The following is a 20871-nucleotide window of genomic DNA, read 5'->3' on the forward strand; positions in this document are numbered from 1 at the left end:
CTCTGCAGAGGTAGATGTCTAAGTGGAAAAGCATTATGGGTACTCAGCAGTAAGTGAGTTTCACTTCCCTCTCTCCAAATCAAAATAATTCCTCCTCTCCATCTCTTCAATTCTGCCATAAATAAACTCCAGGGCCCTGGATTGAAACAACACTTCCTCAATCGATTTCACCAAGACAGCCATTTATAAAGACGGGTCAAATTGTACGATTAGAATGGACACCCATAACTGTCGCCCCAAAGTGCGCTATGATAGAAATAAAATGTTGTCGTAGTGACAAAATGCACACAGCACCAGTTAAAAGTTRYGACACCTACTTATTCKAGGGTTTTTCTTTATTTTTACTATTTTCTACATTTTGAATAARAGTGACGACATRAAAACTATGGAATAACACARATGGAATCATGTTGTAACCAAAAAAAGTGTTAAACAAATCAAAATATATTTGAGATTGTTTAAAGTAGCCACCCTTTGCCTTGATGACAGATTTAAACACCCATGYCATTCTCTCAACCAGTTTCATGAGGTAGTCACCTGGAATGCACTTCAATTAACAGGTGTGCCTTGTTAAAAGTTAATTTGTGGAATTTCTTTCCTGCTTAATGCATTTTAGCCAATCAGTGTTGTTGTGACAAGGTAGTGTCACACCCTGATCTGTTTCACCTGTCCCTGTGATTGTCTCCACCCCCTCCAGGTGTTGCTTATTTTCTCCAGTGTATATATCCCTGTGTTTCCTGTCTCTCTGTGCCAGTTCGTCTTGTATGTCTTTCAAGTCAACCAGCATGTTTTCCAGTACTCCTGCTTCTATTCTCTTTTTACTAGTCTTCCCGGTTTTGACTCTTGCCTGTTTTCTGGACTCCGTACCCACCTGCCTGACCATTCTGCCTGCCCTGACCTCGAGCCTGGAATTAACTGGTTTTGACCTTTTGAGTGTCCACGACCACTCTTGCCTTACCCTTTTGGATTGATTAATAAATATCAAAGACTCAAACCATCTGCCTCCTGTGTCTGCATCTGGGCCTCYCCTTGTTCCCTTGTTTTGTAGGGTGGAATACAGAAGATKGCCCTTTTCGGTAAAAAACCAAGTCCATATTATGGCAAGAACAACTCAAATAAGCAAAAATTACTTTAAGAGATGAAGGTCAGTCAATACGAAAAATGTCAAGAACTTTGAAAGTTTCTTCAAGTGCAGTCGCAAAAACCATCAAGCGCTATGATGAAACTGGCTCTCATGAGGACCACCACAGGAAAYGAAGACCGTGAGTTAACTCTGCTGCAGAGGATAAGTTKATTTGCTGCCCAAATAAACGCTTCACAGAGTTCAAGTAACAGACACATCTCAACATCAACTGTTCAGAGGAGACTGTGTGAATCAGGCCTTCATGTTTGAATTGTTTCAAAGAAACCACTACTAAAGGACACCAATTATAAGAAGAGACTTGCTTGGGCCAAGAAACATGAGCAATGGACATTAGACCGGTGGAAATCTGTCCTTTGGTRTGATGAGTCCAAATTTCAGATTTTTGGTTCCAACCACCGCGTCTTTGTAAAACGCAGAGTAGTTGAACGGATGATCTCTGCATGTGTTGTCCYACCGTCAAGCATGGAGGAGGAAGTGTGATGGTGTGGGGGTGCTTTGCTGGTGACACTGTCAGTGATATATTTAGAACTCAGGGCACACTTAACCAGCATGTCTACCACAGCATTCTGCAGCGATACATTTCCCATCTGGTTTGCGCAATAGGACAATGACCCAACACATCTCCAGACTGTGTAAGGGCTATTTGACCAAGGAGAGTGATGGAGTGCTGCATCAGATGACCTGGTCTCCACAATCACCCGACCTCAACCAAATGGAGTTGGTTTGGGATGAATTGGACAGCAGAGTGCAGGAAATGCAGCCAACAAGTGCTCAGCATATGTGGGAACTCCTTCAAGACTGTTGGAAAAGCATTCCAGGTGAAGCTGGTTGAGAGAATGCCAAGACTGTGCAAAGCTGTCATCAAGGCAAAGGGTGGCTACTGTAATGGCAGCCTTCCTCCTCTTCGTCTGAAGAGGAGGTGTAGCAGGGATCGGACCAAGACGCAGCGTAGTTGGTGCTCAACATATTTAATAATACGAACTGTGAACACTACAACAATACAAAAATAACAAAATGTGGCAAACCGATACAGTCCTAGCTGGTGCAGAGAAAACACAGAGACAGGAAACAACCACCCACAAACCCCAACACAAAACACCTGCCTCTGATTGAGAACCATATTAGGCCAAACATAGAAACAGACAAACTAGACACACAACAGAATGCCCACCGAGCTCACGTCCTGACCAACACTAAAACAAGCAAAACACACAAGAACTATGGTCAGAACGTGACAGCTACTTTGAAGATTCTACAATATAAAATATATTTTGAATTGTTTAACACTTTTTTGGTTACAACATGATTCCATGTGTGTTATTTCATAGTTTTTATGTCTTCACTATTATTCTAAAATGTAGAAAATAGTAAAAAATAAAGAAAAACCCTGGATTGAGTAGGTGTGTCCAAAACTTGACTGGCACTGTACATTTTCTTCACAATATGAGTGAGACTTCAAACTTAAGCAAAGGTTAAAACAACTCTTGGACTCACTTTAGTCCTTGTAGTGACCTACAAGTAGTGACCTACAAGTTGAAAGAGATACTTTCAAGCAGAATTGTACTCAGATTTCCAGCAGGTTATCAAAAGTATGACTGTTGTCAGAGGATGGTTGTGTGTGTGTGTGTGTGTGTGTGTGTGTGTGTGTGTGTGTGTGTGTGTGTGTGTGTGTGTGTGTGTGTGTGTGTGTGTGTGTGTGTGTGTGTGTGTGTGGCTCTTTAATTGGAGTTGAAATTTGACAAACAGAGTCCCCACGTCTCGTTGTCTCGTTGTCTTGGAAACACACTGTACAGGTCCTTCAGAAAGTACACTCTTTCCATATTTTGTTGTTGAGATTTTTTGTCACTGGACTAATACACAATACCCGATAACGTCAAAGTGGAATTATGTTTTTTTGGACATTTTATCAAATTAATAAAAATCTAAGCTGAAATTCTTGAGTCAATAATATTCAACCCTTTTGTTATGTCTAGCCTAAATCAAGTAAGTTCAGGGGTAAACATGTGTTAACGAGTCACATAATACGTTTCATGGACTCACTCTGAGTGCAATAATAGTGTTTAACATGATTTGTGAATGACTACTTCATCTCTGTAGATACAATTAATTAAGGTCCCTCAAAGCAATGAATTTCAAACACAGATTCAACCACAAAGACCAGGGAGGTTTTCCAATGCTCTCAAGAACAGCACCTATTGGTAGAAACATTATATATTTTTTTAGCAGACATTGAATATCCCTTTGAGCATTGTGAAGTTATTAATTACACTTTGGCTCGTATCAAATGCACCCAAAGATACAGACGTCCTTCCTAACTCAGTGCCAGAGAGGATGAAAAGCACTCAGGGATTTCACCATGATGCCAATTAAAACGGTTTAACAAAATGTTATGGCTGCGATAGAATAAAACTGAGGAAGGATAAACAACATGTTAATTACGCTTAAATTGACAGAGAGAAAAAAAAGGAAGCTTACAGAAAAAAAATATCAAAAACATGCACCTTTTGCAACAAGGCACTAAAGTAATACTGAAAGAAAGTGGCAAAGCAATTAACTTTTTGTCCTGAATACAAAGTGCTATGTTTGGGGCAAATACAACACATTACTGAGTACCACTTTCCATATTTTCAAGCATAGTGGTAGCTGCATCTGTTAGGGGATGCTTGTAATCGTTAAGGACACTGGAGTTTTTCAGGATAAAAAATGTACTGAATGGAGCTAAGCACAGGAAAAAGCCTAGAGGAAAACCTGTTTCAGTCTGCTTTCCACCAGACACTGGGAGATTAATTCACCTTCAGCAAGACAATAACCTAAAATACAAGGCCAAATCTACACATTGTTTACCAAGTTTATTTTACCTTTATTTAACTAGGTAAGTCAGTCAAACCCTAACCCGGAAAACGCTGGGCCAAWTGTGCACCGCCCTATAGGACTCCCAATCATCYCCGGTTGTGATACAGCCTAGAATCGAACCAGGGTCTGTAGTGACGCCTCTAGCACTGAGATGCAGTGCCTTAGACCACTGCGCCACTCGGGAGCCCAAAAAGACAGTGAATGTTCCTGAGTGGCCTAGTTACAGTTTTGACTTTAATCTACTTGAAAATCTATGACAAGACATAGATTTTATCTATGACAAGACCTGAAAATGGTTGTCTAGCAATGATCAACAACCAATTTGACAGAGCTTGAAGAATTTAGAAAAGAATAATGGGCAAAATGTTGTACAATCCAGGTGTGGAAAGACTTACCCAGAAAGACTCAATGCTGTAATGGCTGTCAAAGGTCTACAAAGTACTGAGTCAGGGGTTTGAATACTATTTCAATTTCAATAAATTTGCCAACATTTCAAAAAAAACATGTTTTCACTTTGTCATTATGGGGTATTGTGTGTACATGGGTGAGAGAGAAAAAATTATGTAATCAATTTTGAATTGAGGCTGTAACACAAATAAATGTGGAATAAGTCAAGGGGTATGAAACCTTTCTGAATGAACTGTATATGCCATTTAGCCAACAAGCTCTCACAGTGCAGAATCAGACATTTGTCCATAAAAAGGTCAAATTTCAAAGGTTAAGTCAAGGTATTAATTCCAAATGGTAAAGTTAACGGTTAAGATTTAGGACAGGGTTCAAACAAAAACAACAAAACATAATTGCCCTGCACTGAGATTGAATGCCATAGCCTCGGAGCCAGAGCTCACGGTTTACGCCCATTCACCATCCACAACGCCCTAGTAAAACCCAAGTCTACGTGATGGTAATAGTGCTCACCATTGCCCCTAGTGGCCCGGGTTTTAAGTAATCTCCTGACGTCCTGTTTACCTAGTCGGACGTCTTATTTCGCAGTGGATCTTGAGCGACCTGGCTGAGTTAACAAATCATTTTATTCACTACAATCATGCGAGTGTACATTTTTCATATGGGTGGCCACAGCAGGAATCAAACCCACAATACCAAGCCACATTCAGTATTTTTTTTAAACGTAGTTGAACGTTRAATTAAAAGAAAAGGTGCTGCACAGAACGACCAGTTGAAAGACAGGGAGGGGTTTGGTTGTGGGCTCAAAATGCACCGTTGCCCTTTAAATACATCACTTGTTGCTTCAAGCCACACCCTGCCACACCTACCAAACAGCGTAAATGTACCTCAAAGTCTGTTCAGGAATGTACAAGAACAATTTTGGGCGAAACGTGTCGTTCAGTGCAAACCGTTCTGGAATGTAGCAAACATTCAATGGAGCTGAACGCACCACTCGTGTCTACGAACTGAGAGACACAGGACCGCCATGACACTTCACAGACAACAGAGTACAGACGTAGCCCAGCTCACATTGCCATGTCAAACTGGTCCAGCCACTTCTTCTTCAGCTCCTTGGTCTTGAAGAAGAACTCAAAGCCGCTCTGCCCTTGCTGATGGGTCAGGTAGAAACCATAGAACCACTGAGGAGGGAGAGAGGAAGACAGGGAGTGAATGGCAAAGTTACACACACTCTCTGTCTCTATCGCTCTGTCTCTCTCTCTCTCTCACACACAAACACACACATACAGAGCCTTCAGAAAGTATTCACACCCTTTGACTTTTTACACATTTTGTTGTTAAATAATTAATTTTAAATGGATAAAATGTCGATTTTGGGGGGGTCACTGGCCGATAATGTCAAAGCGGAATTATGTTTTTTATWWWAAAWAAARAAKWAKAAAAACATTAAATATGGAAATCTGAAATGTCTTGAGTCAATAAGTATTCAACCCCTTTGTTATAGCAAGACTAAATAAGTTATAGAACGACTAAATATGTGCTTAGTAATTCACATAATAAGTTACATGACTCACTCTGTGCGCAATAATAGTTTTTAGATTCCTCTGAAAAGGATCATATTCAATTTGTCTGTAGCAAAATTATGAAATCTGTTGGTATCATCAGAAAGATGGGGTGTTAGGTTGATCAGGCTTGCTTCCTAACTCAATACCATAAATTAATTTACAAATATCTAATTTACTGTAATATTGTCAGGCCAGAACATATGCCTTCTACCTACACAAATTATACATCATAAATATGCAAGACTAGCCACCTCCTCTAATTACCTAGCTACATTAAGAAACTCAATATCTTCTATATTTATGACATAATGTACGCCAATTATGCACTTTTATCTACAATACTCATACCTCCCAGACAGTTTATCATCCTATATTATCATCCTATATTAACATCCCCTTATATTATCATCCTATATTAACATCCCTTATATTATCATCCGATAGTAACATCCCCTTATATTATCATCCGATATTAACATCCTTATATTATCATCCTATATTAACACCCCCTTATATTATCATCCGATAGTAACATCCCCTTATATTATCATCGATATTAACATCCCCTTATATTATCATCCTATATTAACATCCCCTTATATTATCATCCTATATTAACACCCCCTTATATTATCATCCTATATTAACATCCCTTATATTATCATCCTATATTAACCACCCCTTATATATTCATCCTATATTAACACCCCCTTATATTATCATCCTATATTAACATCCCTTATATTATCATCCGATATTAACATCCCCTTATATTATCATCCTATATTAACATCCCCTATATTATCTCCTATATTAACACCCCCTTATATTATCATCCATATTAACATCCCCTTATATTATCATCCTAATAACACCCCCTTATATTATCATCCTATATAACACCCCCTTATATTATCATCCTATATTAACATCCCCTTATATTATCATCCTATATTAACATCCCCTTATATTATCATCCAATATTAACATCCCCTATATTAACATCCACCTTTATTAACATCCTATATTAACACCCCCTATATAACACACCCTATATTAACATCCCTCCAATTATCATCCGATATTAACATCCCCTATATTAACATCCACCTTTATTAACATCCTATATTATCATCCTAATTAACATCCCCTTATATTATCATCCGATATTAACACCCCCTATATTAACACACCCTATATTAATTTCTTATATTATAATCCTACATTAACATCTGGTTGTTTTTCAACTCATCGCCTATTCAAATCCCAGGAAGATATGGATTTGTTTGCACTTCCTACGCCTTCCACTAGATGTCAACAGTCGGTAGAACGTTGAATGAAGTTTATACTGTGTTGTGGGGCCGGATGAGAGGGGAATGAGTCAGTGGTCTGGCAGATGCCAGTTCCTGGTCATGCGCATTCCACATGATATCGCCTTGCGTTCCATAACTTATACAGACACGAAGGAATGCTCCGGTTGGAACGTTATTGGTATATATGATAACAACATCCTGAAGATTGATTCTCTACTTACTTTGACAAGTTTATCGACCTGTGATATAACTTTTGAGATTTCGTCGACGTTATGCATGACTTGCACGAGCGTTTGGATATGGTGACTAAACGCGCTAGCAAAAGTAGCTATTGACAAATATCTGACTTATCGAACAAAACAACAATTATTGTCGAACTAGGATTCCGGGAGTGCAATCTTGAGATGAAGATTATCAAAGGTAAGGATATATTATGATGTAATTTTGTATTTCTGTTGACTTGCAACATGGTGAGAAATTTAGTTTTTATCTGAGCGCCGTCTCAGATTATTGCATGGTGTGCTTTTTCCGTAAAGTTTTTTTGAAATCTGACACAGCGGTTGCATTAAGAACCAGTGTATCTTTAATTATATGTGAAACATGTATCTTTTCATCAAAGTTTATGATGAGTATTTATGTTATTTGAATTGGCTCTCTGCAATATTCTCCAGATATTTGGAGGCATTCTGAACAATGGCGCCAATGTAAACTAAGATTTTGGGATATAGATATGCACATTATCGAACAAAAAATACATGTATTGTGTAACATGATGTCCTATGAGTGTCATCTGATGAAGATCATCAAAGGTTAGTGGTAATTTTATCTATTTCTGATTTGTGACTCCTATCTTGGCTGGGAAAATGGCTGTGTGTTTTTTGAAACTTGGTTGTGAATCTAACATAATCATAGTGTGTTTGGCGGGAAAAGGTTTTTTTAATCGGACACGATGGGTAGATTAACAAGATGTTTATTTCATTTGCTGTATTGGACTGTTAATGTGTGAAAGCTACATATTTAAAAAATATATTTTTGAATTTCCTTGCACTGCCTTTTCAGCGGAATGTTGTGGGGGTTCGTGTGTCCTAGAAAGGTTTAACATCCCCTATATTAACACCCCCTATATATTAAACATCCATATATTAACATCCTATATAACATCCCTGAATATAACCCCACCCCCTATACTTAACAATCCTATATTAACATCCCCTGAAATAACATCTCCTATATTAAACTCCTGCTATAAATACCAGTCCCGGCTTCTTAGTAGTTCATGATGTTCTTATATTTTCTAGTAGGTCGTATATATATCTCCAATGTATCGTCCTTGTAAAAAACCTGTCTGATCAGGAAGAACAATACCTTGTGAAACCCTTTTAATTCAGAGTGCTATGCACTTCGATAGTATTTTTGCATCACAACATTGAAGTGTAAGGGCCTCCAGGTTTTTTAGATAGACTGGATCTTTATATTTGCCATCTGGGTCTTGTTTAATAAAGAGAAATCAGACCTTCCTGCTGAGTACCTGACAGACTACCATTTTCTAGGAGTGGTTAAAACTTCACTGGGATAGGGGGCAGCATTCGAATTTTGGATGAAAAGCGTGCCCAAATTAAACTGCCTGCTACTCGGGCCCAGAAGCTAGGATATGCATATAATTAGTAGATTTGGATAGAAAACGCTCTAAAGTTTCCAAACTGTTAAAATAATGTCTGTGCATATAACATAACTGATATGGCAGGCGAAAACCTGAGGAAAATCCATCCAGGAAGTACTAATTTTTGAAAGGCTGTTTTTCCATTGAAAGCCTATCCACCATACAAAGACTTAGGACCCAGTTCACGATCTCTATGGCTTCTTCTACATGTGGCCAGTCTTTCGGCATTGTTTCAGGCTTTTACTTCGAAAAATGAGGGAGATACAGCACTTTCAAAAGTGGACAGTGGAAATTTCCAGACATGAGTCCACCGGCGTGGATCGAGAACGCGCTTTCTTGTTTCTCCTTTTCTATTGACGAAGCTTTTGTCCGGTTGAAATATTATTGATTATTTATGACAAAAACAACCTGAGGATTGATTTTAAACATCGTTTGATTGTTTCTACGAACTTTTACTGTACTTTTTTACTTTTCGTCTAGATGTTGAGAGCGTGCTTTGTGCCTTTGGATTACTGAACTAAACGCACCAACAAAACGGAGGTTTTTGGACATAAAGATGGACATTATCGAACAAAATAAACATTTATTGTGTAACATGGAGTCCTGGGAGTGCCATCTGATGAAGATCATCAAAGGTTAGTGATTAATTTGAATGCTATTTCTGACTTTTGTGACACCTCCTTGGTTGGAAAATGGCTGTATGGTTTTCCGTGGCTAGGCGCTGACCTAACATAATCGCATGGTGTGCTTTTGCCYTAAAGCCTTTTTGAAATCTGACACTGTGGTTGGATTAACAAGAAGTTGATCTATAAAATGGTGTATAAGTCTTGTATGTTAGAGGAATTATAATTATGGGATTTCTGTTGATTTGAATTTGGCGCCCTGCAATTTCACTGGCTGTTGTCGAGGTGGGACATTAGCGTCCCACTTATACCAGAGAGGTTAAAACAATCTAACAATGGAGCTTTTAGTKTATCAAAAAAGACTTGATATACCTCTACCGGTATGCTATCAAGCCCTGGGGGTTTTCCAGACTGAAAGGATTTAATAGCTTCAAAAAGTTATTCCTCTGTAATTTGGCCTTCACACTGATATTTCTGTACATTTGTTAATTTTCAATTTTTTATATTATTTGGAAATAATTCCTTACCGTAATCTTCATTCAGTGTGAGAGGATGAGACTGAAAAGAGAACATCTGTCTAAAATATTTAGCTTCTTTTCAAATATAATAAGGAGAATCATAGATGACTCCGTCTTCAATAACGAGTTTCTGCAAATTATTTTTGTTAGCGTTCCTGTATATTTTGGCCTTTATGGGCGGCGCACAATTGGCCCAGTGTTTCTCTCCCTCTAAAAACAGAAATAAATGTTTTGGCCTTACAAATATTATTTTGGCCTTTATTCAGATTACAATCACTCTCTTTCATAATTTTTGAAAATMATATAACCTCCAAAATATCGTTATATATTATCAAGTTGATGACACAGTCATACAGCRGGCACCTACAAAAAGCTGAGTGACATTCATGGCTTTGGATCAAAATAAATAAGTACAACATTCTTTCTGATAGTCTTAAACAAATAATTGTTTTGGTTATCCTAACCTGGACACAATGTACAGTATTATAACAGCCCATTATGGGCTGTTAGCAGGACAATATACCAACACCTCTCTGTATTTTGATACTTTGTGGATGGGGGCTCCTGCAGTTCAAAATGCATTGCTACAGATGCAGGTTCGATACCTGTGCCGGCTGCCACCGGGAGACCCATGAGGTGGCTTTTGGTTTTAATGTAGAATCCTCCAATCCTCTATATGTAATTATTGGCGGAGAGTCACGTTATATTTCTCGATATACTGCAGCCCTACCGTAGGTGACTTGAGTCTCACTAGTGTTGAGTAATGTGCTGTTAAAAGTGGTGTAGGTCTTATTTATTTAAAGAGCATATTGAAGATAGAAGCAATAGGATTTGAAGCAAAAGCCTACAACTATTTTAACACTGTTTCGCYCTGCTCTGAGACAAGCATGGGGACTGGTCTTGATAAATCAATGAGATTTTTATTTTCACTGAATCTCTGTTTGGGTATTGGTTAGACTAGAATTAGAAAATTAGGGTGTATAAATGTTATGCTCTAATGTAACCTTTATTTAACTAGGCAAGTCAGTTAAGAACAAATTCTTATTTACAAGAATAACCTACTCCTTCCTCCCRGTTGGGGAATTGAACCCCGGTCTCCRGCGTGCCCGCACGACACMGGGATTCTTTAGCTAAATAGCCCAGTACTGTACTCCCAACTGTCASGTTGTACAGCGCCATATTTTCCATTCCATCRTAAKSYAAAKKCKSWSTGMMTTTRSMTTTTCTTGGAATAAAAACACCATAATATTAATRCAATTCATMAAGCAACACTTCTTAAAATCAGTCCCATATACTATGTTCTTACATTCTCATTCTCTTACATTCTKTAAATTKTCTAATACAGCCACMATTGAAGGCTATAAAATGCTTCTCAAAGATGCCCTCTGGTGGTAAAACTAGCACTAACTAGCATTAATGGTACCAGTGGTTGGCACTTAAATAACGTGCCATAGAATTCTGCGGCACCATGCAAGCTGCGCCGCAGTACACTGCAACTTTTAAAGGATGAACCACTGTATGTCTACGTCCTGGGAAATGATCTTGTTACTTATAACCTCATGCTAATCGCATTAGCCTACGTTAGCTCAACCGTCCCGAGGTCGGGACACCGATCCTGTAGAGGTTTACATCACCCTGTATTAACATGATTTGATTTGACATCGCCGTATATTAACATCCTATATTAACATCCTATATTATCATCATTAACATTTTCGCCAACTGCTCTCTCTATCCTGGACGGGGTTGTTGGTCAYGGTTGTTGGTGAAGGTAAGTGTTAYGGTTAGGCCAGGCAGGTAGACAGATAGAAAGCCAACAGGGTAGGCAACCCTAGAGCCCTCTGACATTGGTAGCATTTGTTTTTTATCCAGAGAATTGTTATATTACTTTTAGTTTCTTATCTTCTGTACTGTAAAGAATTGCTCATCAAACTAGCWAGACCAGCAGTGGCAGTAGTGGCACACTGGCTGCTTTTTGTTGTTGTAGGTCATCTCTCGTGGTCAGAGACAGGAAAGGGTTCAATTTAACCTTTTTTTCGTAGGCCTTCAATGTAGATGTTAGCAGCAGAACAAACTCCAAWCACAGGTAAAGAGTAGTTTAATTGTTACAACAGCATAGCTAACAGTTAGCTAGCTGTTTCTCCAGATGTATTGTTGTCTATACCTTGTTGCCCTTTGTGCTGCTATCTGTGCCCAATAATGTTTGTACCATGTTTTGTGCTGCTGCCATGTTGTGCTGCTGCCATGTTGTGRTGCTYCCATGTTGTTGTTATGTTGTTTTTGCTACGTTGTTTTGCTACCATGCTGTGTTGTCTTGTGTTGCTGCCTTGCTATGTTGTTGTTTTTAGGTCTCTCTTTATGTAGTGTTGTGGTGTCGTGATGTGTGTTTTGTCCTATATTTTTATTTTATTTTTTAATCCCAGCCCCCTTTTGTCTTTTGGTAGGCCGTCATTGTAAATAAGAATTTGTTCTTGCCTAGTTAAATAAAGGTTAAATACAAAGTAGTTAGCTGATTTACATTTTCTACAGTCGCTATGATCAGCTGATAGCCCTCCCCTATTTTCCTTGAACAGTAGAGAATTATGAATGCAAGGAATTTGGGCTAAACTTTGTTGTTGTTGTGGAGGAGGGTTGAGGGGGGGAAGGCTTTTTTCACTTTGAGCACATGCCCCTCCAAAGGTCTGCGCATGTCTCCTGGCTGTGGCGGACTGACCTTCTTGCTCTCTCTATCCTGGGTGGGGTTGTTGGTMATCTTAAAGTAGTTGAGATCGATGACATCCTTCATCTCATAGTTGTCTCCTCGTCTCTTACAGACGATCACAGCCCCGTCAAACAGGAAGATATGTCTGCGCCCAAAACAAGTTCATACAAGTTCATTTACAGTGTGTATTCTGTCATTTTACACATAAAGAAGTTCCTACGTTGTTTTACATGCTGTCCATATAATGAAGCCTGAGAAAGCCACACATGCTAGTRAGTAGTCAGTAGTAGTCAGTAGCCTGTAGTCAGTAGTCCCTGGGTCTGGGAAACCAGCCTGTAGTCCCTGGGTCTGGGAAACCAGCCTATAGTCAGTTCGGGTCGGGAAACAGCCTGTAGTCCGCTACTCACGTCGGGCTCTTGCGGAAACGGACCTGTAGGTCTAGTAGTTCACTGCGCGGTCTGGAACATCGAGCTCTGTCGTTAGTCAGTAGCCTGGGTTCGGGCCAGCGCTTTATACTCAATAGTCTGGGTCTGGGAAACAGCCCTGAATAGTCAGTAGTCCTGGGTCTGCGCGCAACCGACCTGTCAGTCAGTTCAGGTCTCGGACCAGCTAGCAGTCGCGGGTCTGGCAGAAACCCAGCCCTGTAGTCACTGCGTCTGGGGAACCAGCCTGTAGTCAGTAAAGTCACCGGTCTCGGGAACCAGCCTGTAGTCAGTAGTCACAGGGTCTGGGAACCAGCCTGTTTTAGTCACAGGGTCTGGGGAACCAGCCTGTATCACTGGCCGTCTGGGAAAACAGCCTGTTAGTCACCCGGTTTGGGAACCAGCCTGTAGTCAGTTCTGCCTTTCCTTGATCCCATTCACTGTCCTGTTTCTGTCTTTTCTGTGTTCAACAATAGCACCATGCGGAACCTCTCCGTCCCCCTTGGGGCCCCGTCCCGTGCTCTCAAAGGCGCGCCTGGCTTCTTCCAGGCGAGGGGACGGGGGAAACATGGCTCGATGGGCAAGTAGCGGGGAACCAGGTTAATGCGGCAGGGGATCAAGGGAAGGTAATGCGGAGCGGACGTAATGCGGAGGGGTCGGTAAGGCCCGATAATGGAGACGGGGGTTAAGGGCTCTCGAGCGGGGGATCGGAGGCCAATCGGCTACCCCCGGCTATGGGACGATATGGGATGGCAGTTAAGGACAGTAACTCGGAAGGCTGGGCCCCGGTAATAGGAGGGGCCCGGTTCGTGTGAGGAACATAGGACAGTGGGGTTAAGGGGACGGCTCATTAGGGCAGGGGTTGTGTTCGTGGGAACGTACATGCCGCGCGGGCCCCACTGTACAAGCGGGAGGCTCAATCTGGAAAAGGAGCGGGTGTCGTTACTAAGATATCAGCCTTGAATCTCATGTTCAGTGTGGGCGTTCAGGAGGCACTTAGTACCGGTACTCTTGTCTCCCCTCTTGGGAACGCATTGCACTCTTCCCAGAACAATTTAGCAAACAACAATTGATGTGATATACTCAATCCTGATCATTTACTGTTACCAGGTTCTCGACTGGCCGTTCGCTCACTGCGCTCCGATTCTCCTTCGAGTCTCCTTGCTCCTCTCTCTCACACTCGTTCGACCATCCACTCGAGCCAAGTCCTGGCGCTCAAACACACACACAGTCCCGTTAGTGCTCTATCTTCCTGATTGTAGTCTAAGTAAGAGAAGAAGAGACGCACGTGGCTGACTCTACTTTCATTGGCATCCCAGAGCCATCTTCTCGGTTTTCTCTCGTCTGTGGCTGCCGCGCTCGGAGGGCTCAGTGTTTGAGCCAGCTCCTAACACAGACCAGAGAACACAGGGAAATCACCACGTATATCATCACCTACAGGCTAGCCTTCACCATTGTTCGTAGATTCAACATTAGTTCTAGCATTACACACACACATTAATCTGGTTTCACACTACAGCACAGTCCTTTTCACTGACTTCGACGTCTTGCCCTCACCCGGGACACTACACAACACCAAATCATCATTGCATGTCCCCTATAACAGCATCGAGAAGCTGAAACCAAGCCGTGATGAAACCCTCGCAACTACTCCCACTGTTTCCACGCCTTGATATCACTGCCTCTGCTTGGCGATATCACTGGCTCTTGGCACATATCACTGCGTGTCCTGCCATTGGACTCTCACCATGGTGTCTGCATTGCCGATCAATTCACTGGTCTGCTTGGATATCACTGGTGCCCATGCTTGGGACTCTCACTGCCTCCTTGCTTCAGAGATATCCTGCCCTGCTTGGCAGATATTCACTCGTCTGACTGCACGATATCCACCTGCTCGTACTGCTTGGATCATCACTGCCCTCCCTGCTTGGACATATCATGCCTTCTGCCTCTCGATATCACTGTGTCGCTTATATCACCTGTGTTCTGCTTGGACTATACACCATGCCCTCCATGCTTGGATATCACTCGTGTCTGCTTCGGATCATCACTGTGTCTGCTATCGGATCACTCACTGCCTCCTGCTTGGAATAATCACTGTGTCCTCCTCTCGGATACCTCCCACCTGCTCGCCTTGGATTTACCACTCTTGATCTGCTTGCGATATCACCTGCCTCTCTTGGATACCTGGCCTCTGCTCTCCGGATACTCACTGTGTCTGCTGGCGACTCATCGACTCGTGCTCCTTGCTTGGCTCTCACTGCTCTGCGTGGCGAATATCACTGTGTTCTTGCTATTAATCACTGCCTCTGCCTTTCGGATAATCCCTGTGTCTGCTTGGATATCACTGCCCCTGCTTGGATACCACTGTGTTCTGCCTTAGAGATAATCACTGCCTCTGCTCTGGATAACCACGTTGTGGAATCTGCTCTGGTATCCTGCAGCTCTCCGGGATACGCTCTGCTTGGTACACGCGTCTTTGGTATCACTGTGATGTGATTCACGGTCTGCTTGGATCCACTGCTCGTTCGCTTGGATATCAATGTCGTTGATACGTCTGCTTGGATCATCACTGCTGTCCTGCTTGGATATCCCTGTCTGCTTGGACATCCCTGTGATTACACACTTGTGCCGGCTATCACTGTTCTGCTTGGATATATTCTCTGGATCTGTGTCTGCTTGGATTATCACTGCCTCTGCTTGGAATTCACGTTCTCTGGAACTCGTCTGCTTGGACTTCACGTGCTCGCTTGGAATATCACTGCTTCTGCTGATATACTGACTGTCTGCTTGGATACACATGGCTCTGCTTGGGATATCACGCTGCATCTGCTTGGATACTGTGCTACATGTCGTGTTGCTCCTTGGATCATCACTGCCTCTGCTTGGATATATGGCTCATCTCGTTGGATGCACTCTGCTTGGATATCCAACTGCCTCTGTCTGGTGATACCCTGTGTCTGCCTTGGATATCACTGTGTCTTGCTTGGATATCACTGCTCCTCTTGCTTGGATTCACTGTGTCTGCTTGGAATTCCCTGCTTTCCTGCTTGGTATCACCTGTGTATCTGTCTGGATATCACTGCCTCTCTTGTATGCGTGTCCTTGGGATATCCACTGTGCTCTGACTTGGATATCACTGTGTTGCTTGGATTATCCACTGTCTGCTTGGATATCCATGCTTGTCTGGTACTGTGTTGATATCCGCACTGCCGACTTCTGCTGGGATATCACTGATAGATCTGCTGGTATCACTGCCTCTGCTTGGATACATGCCTGCTTGCTTGATTCATGTGCCTTGCCTGGTATACACTGGTGTTGCTTGGATATCACCTTCCTGTAACTGCTGCCTTGGATATCCACTGTGTCTGCTTGATATCACTGCTCTGCTTGGATATCACTGTGTCTGCTTGGATATCACTGTGAACGTCTGCTTGGATATCACTGGTCCCTGCTGCTCTGCTTGGGATATCACCTCGTCCACTGCTTGGATCATCACTGTGCTTCCAACTACCGCTTGGATATCCTACGTGTCTGCTCTTGAGATATCACTGTGTCTCCTTGGATATGTCACTGCTGTCTGCTGGCAGATATCACGTGTTAGTCTGCTTGGATATCACTTGCGTCTGCTGTGGATATAAAACTGCGTCATGGATAGTCCTGCGTGGCGTAATTTCCTGGAATCCACGCGTCTGCTTGGATATCATCCTGCGTCTGCTTGGATAATCATGCGTGCGCATATATATCTTTCCTACTTTATTTAACCAGGCAAGTCAGTATAAGAACAAATTCTTATCTCTCCAGCCTGCAAAGCAAGTTGGTTTTATTAAACTGCCTTGCTTCAAGGGTAGTGCGCAATGACACGACATTTTGTTAACCTTGTACAGCTCCAGCGGATTCGAAACTTGCCAAGCCTTGCCGCGCTTACTAGTCCAAAAACACCTCTCTCCAACACACTTAGGACTACGCTGCCACCACGACTATCACTGTTCCAACTTGTGAATCACTGATGTCTGCTTCGGATATCACTGTCGAAATCACTGGATTCTGCACTGGCGTATCACTGTGCGGATATCCTGTGCTCTGGATATCACTGTGTCTGACTTGGATTCACTTTGTTCTGCTTGCTAATACATGCAGTTCAGCCCGCTGGAGTCCTGCCAAGAACTCAAATTGTCCAGTTCTTTTGAAAATCTGAGCCTTTGTTCTTCTCTATTTCTAAAGAGACTGCTGAAGCTACCCCTCTTACAGCAACACATAATGGGGATCCAAATACAAACATATCTCTCCCTTCTCCCTCCCCCCTCCCTCTCCCTCTCCCTCTCCCTCCCCCTCCCCCTCTCCCTCTCCTCTCCCTCCCCCTCTCCTCAGAGAGGGCAAGTATGAAAGTGAGAGAGAAACAGACGTGCGCGAGGTTCTCTGTCGCCCTCCAGTGGAAATGTATATCACAGCCCCCTAACAGTGGTTGTGAGAGTGTCTAGTGTATAGTGTCTGTGGTAAACATACCTGTAGTAGGAGATGGTATTTGAGGACTCTCTGCATGGGAACCACCAGTAGATCTCTCAGAGTGAACTTCCCATTGTTGGCTCTTTTAGAACATTCCTGGGAACAATAACAACCCAACGAATTAGGATATGAAGTATTACATTAACAGGTACACGAGAGATCGCTAGGCAACATCACTGTTTGGTCATGCCGAGGCTAGTTCCTCAGATCATTCACCATATTCAATAATAATCAATAATCATTCACCACTATTCAATAATTCGCCGCCATGTTGCCTTTACCCTTTAGACTGTATCAAAAAACAACAGGTCTCACCTCTAGCTTCAGTCGAACGTCCTCTTTCTCCTTACAGATGAAGTCCAACACTGTGATGGATACCTCAACGTGGCTGCAGTAGATTCCATAAATGAGTAACCTGCAAAGCAGAAGGAAAGTACATGACACTTGAATACTTGATACGTGAATTTGAGTAGCAGCCAGTTCCAGTACTTCCTGAATCCCCTGAAGAAATGTTTCTGATATTTTCCAGATTCTGATTTATATTCTTCTGACTAACTGTTATACGAGACATTACAATAGGCTATTTATTGTCATTTTTTTGTGTATGTATGTAAACACCATTAGAGAACGTGTTATTAATGACAAAGGCCAACCTGTCCTTATAGGCAATGAAGATCTGGTAGAGGTTTAAGGCGTTCTTGTTGAGAATGGACTCTTGCACCTCCACCATCAGACTCTTATGGACTTTCACCAGATCCTGTGACCAGAGAGAGAGAGATCAGACGGTGTACATTACAACAAGTTTATAACTCTTAAACTCAAGTCTACCCCAGTAAAGACGCCATTTGTGTAAAGATGAGAGTTCGGGCCGTGTTCTTACAGGGATGTTGACGAAAACCTTGTCGATTTCTGCCGCAGAGAAAAATTTCTTCAGGGGATTCAAGAAGTACTGTGAAAAAAAAGTTTAGAACAAAAATGAAGACGTGACTTTATCACTTCCACCTCAGGCTCAGATTATATCAGTCACATATATACATATATATATATACAGGACCAGGAGTTTCCTGTTCAGGTCATGAGGCTTGGAGCAACCACTCATATCAGGACTGACTACAAACCACGCAAATAGCTGGGCAGTCTGGCATGACATCTACAGAGTAGCAGCTAGACTGCAGTCTGCACGGCCATCTCTATGTAAGCTCTACAAGGTCTCTGTGTAACTCTCTCCTTCTCTATAGACTCCATGGTCTCTGTGTAACTCTCTCCTTCTCTACAGACTCCACGGTCTCTGTAACTCTCTCCTTCTCTATAGACTCCAGGGTCTCTGTGTAACCTCTCCTTCTCTAAATACCCAGGGTCTCTGTGCATCTCTCTCTTCTCTATAGACTCCAGGTCTCTGTATCTCTCTCCTTCTCTATAGACTCCAGGGTCTCTGTGTATCTCTCTCCTTCTCTATAGACTCCAGGGTCTCTCTGTAACTCTTACCTTCTCTATAGACTCCAGGTCTCTGTGTATCTCTCTCTCTCTCTCATAGACTCCAGGGTCTCTGTGCTATCTCTCTCCTTCTCTATAGACTCCAGGGTCCTCTGTGTACTCTCTCCTTCTCTATAGACTCCAGGGTCTCTGTGTATCTCTCTCCTTTCTATAAGACTCCAGGGTCTCTGTGTATCTCTCTCCTTCTCTACCAGACTCCGGTGTCTCTGTAATCTCTCCTTCTCTATAGACTCCAGGGTCTCTGTGTATCTCTTCTCCTTCTCTTAGACTCCAGGGTCTCTGTGTATCTCCTCCTTCTCTAATAGCTCCAGGTCTCTCTGTAACCTTACCTTCTCTCATAGACTCCAGGTCTCTGTGTATCTCTCTCCTTCTCTATAGACTCCAAGGTCTCTGTGTAATCTCTCTCCTTCTCTATAGACTCCAGGGTCTGTGATTCTCTCTCTCTAAGATCCGTTCTGGTAATCTCTCTCCTTCTCTATAGACTCCAGGGTCTCTGTGTATTCTCTCCTTCTTATGACTCCAGGGTCTCTCTGTAACTCTTACCTTTCTATAGACTCCAGGGTTTCTGTGTATCTCTCTCCTTCTCTATGACTCCAGGGTCTCTGTGTATCTCTCTCCTTCTCTATAGACTCCAGGGTCTCTGTGTATCTCTCTCCTTCTCTACAGACTCCAGGGTCTCTGTGTATCTCTCTCCTTCTCTACAGACTCCAGGGTCTCTGTGTAACTTTCCTTCTCTATAGACTCCAGGGCTCTGTGTATCTTCCTCTGTTTGTTTGATCTCTGAGAGGCAGCAGCTTCTCACATTCTCTCAGGCCTGCTTCTGTAGGGAAGAACATGTATAGTAACTTTTGGTCCAATTAGTTTTTTTGGGGGAGGGAGGGGAAAACACATACTGCCAGGTCTGTTACAAAATATATTTCAGTAACATTATCGTGGTGTTTTTTCGTGGTGAGTGTGTGAAGTGTGTGTGTGTGTGTGTGTGTGTGTGTGAAGTGAGTGAGTGGGTGAGTGAGTGAAGTGAGTGAGTGAGTGAGTAGAGTGAGTGAGTGAGTGAGTGAGTGAGTGAGTGTACCAGTGTAGGGTGCTGTCGGTCTTCATCAGGTCTTCATAGATCTCTCTCCTTCATCGGTGTCATCCAACCGTAGACTGGAGCATACAACTCTTCCTCATCTCTCCCGAACGTTCTCACTGACACCAAACAGGCCGCGCACACACACACACCACTTCTCTTTGAGATGAGGCCTTTGTAAAGGCTAAAGAGAGGGTAGGTGAAGGAAACTGCCTCAATCCAAACATCGTCCCAGGTGCTTTGTCATGGTTTTTCCACAGGGGGGTGCTGTTTCAACAGGCAGACATATAACACTACGTCAAGTCTGTAAGTGGGATCAATCTCAAGTCTAATCAAACCATCTGTGCCTTAGCTCTCGCTCTCTTCTCTGTCTCTGTCTCTCTCTCTCTCGTCTCTCTCTCTCGTCTTCTCTCTCCTCTCCTCTCTTCTCGTCTGCTCTTCTGTCTCTCTCTCTCTCTCTCTCTCTCTATCTCTCTCTCTCTCTCTCTCGTCCTCTTCTCTCTCTCTCTCGTCTCTCTCTCTCTCTCTCCTCTCTCTCTTCTTCATCTTCAGGTCTCTCTCGTTCTCCTTCTCTCTCTTCTCCTCCTCTTCTTCCTCC

This window comes from Salvelinus sp. IW2-2015, unplaced genomic scaffold (genome assembly GCF_002910315.2).
Source record: "Salvelinus sp. IW2-2015 unplaced genomic scaffold, ASM291031v2 Un_scaffold3536, whole genome shotgun sequence".
Taxonomy (NCBI): Eukaryota; Metazoa; Chordata; class Actinopteri; order Salmoniformes; family Salmonidae; genus Salvelinus; species Salvelinus sp. IW2-2015.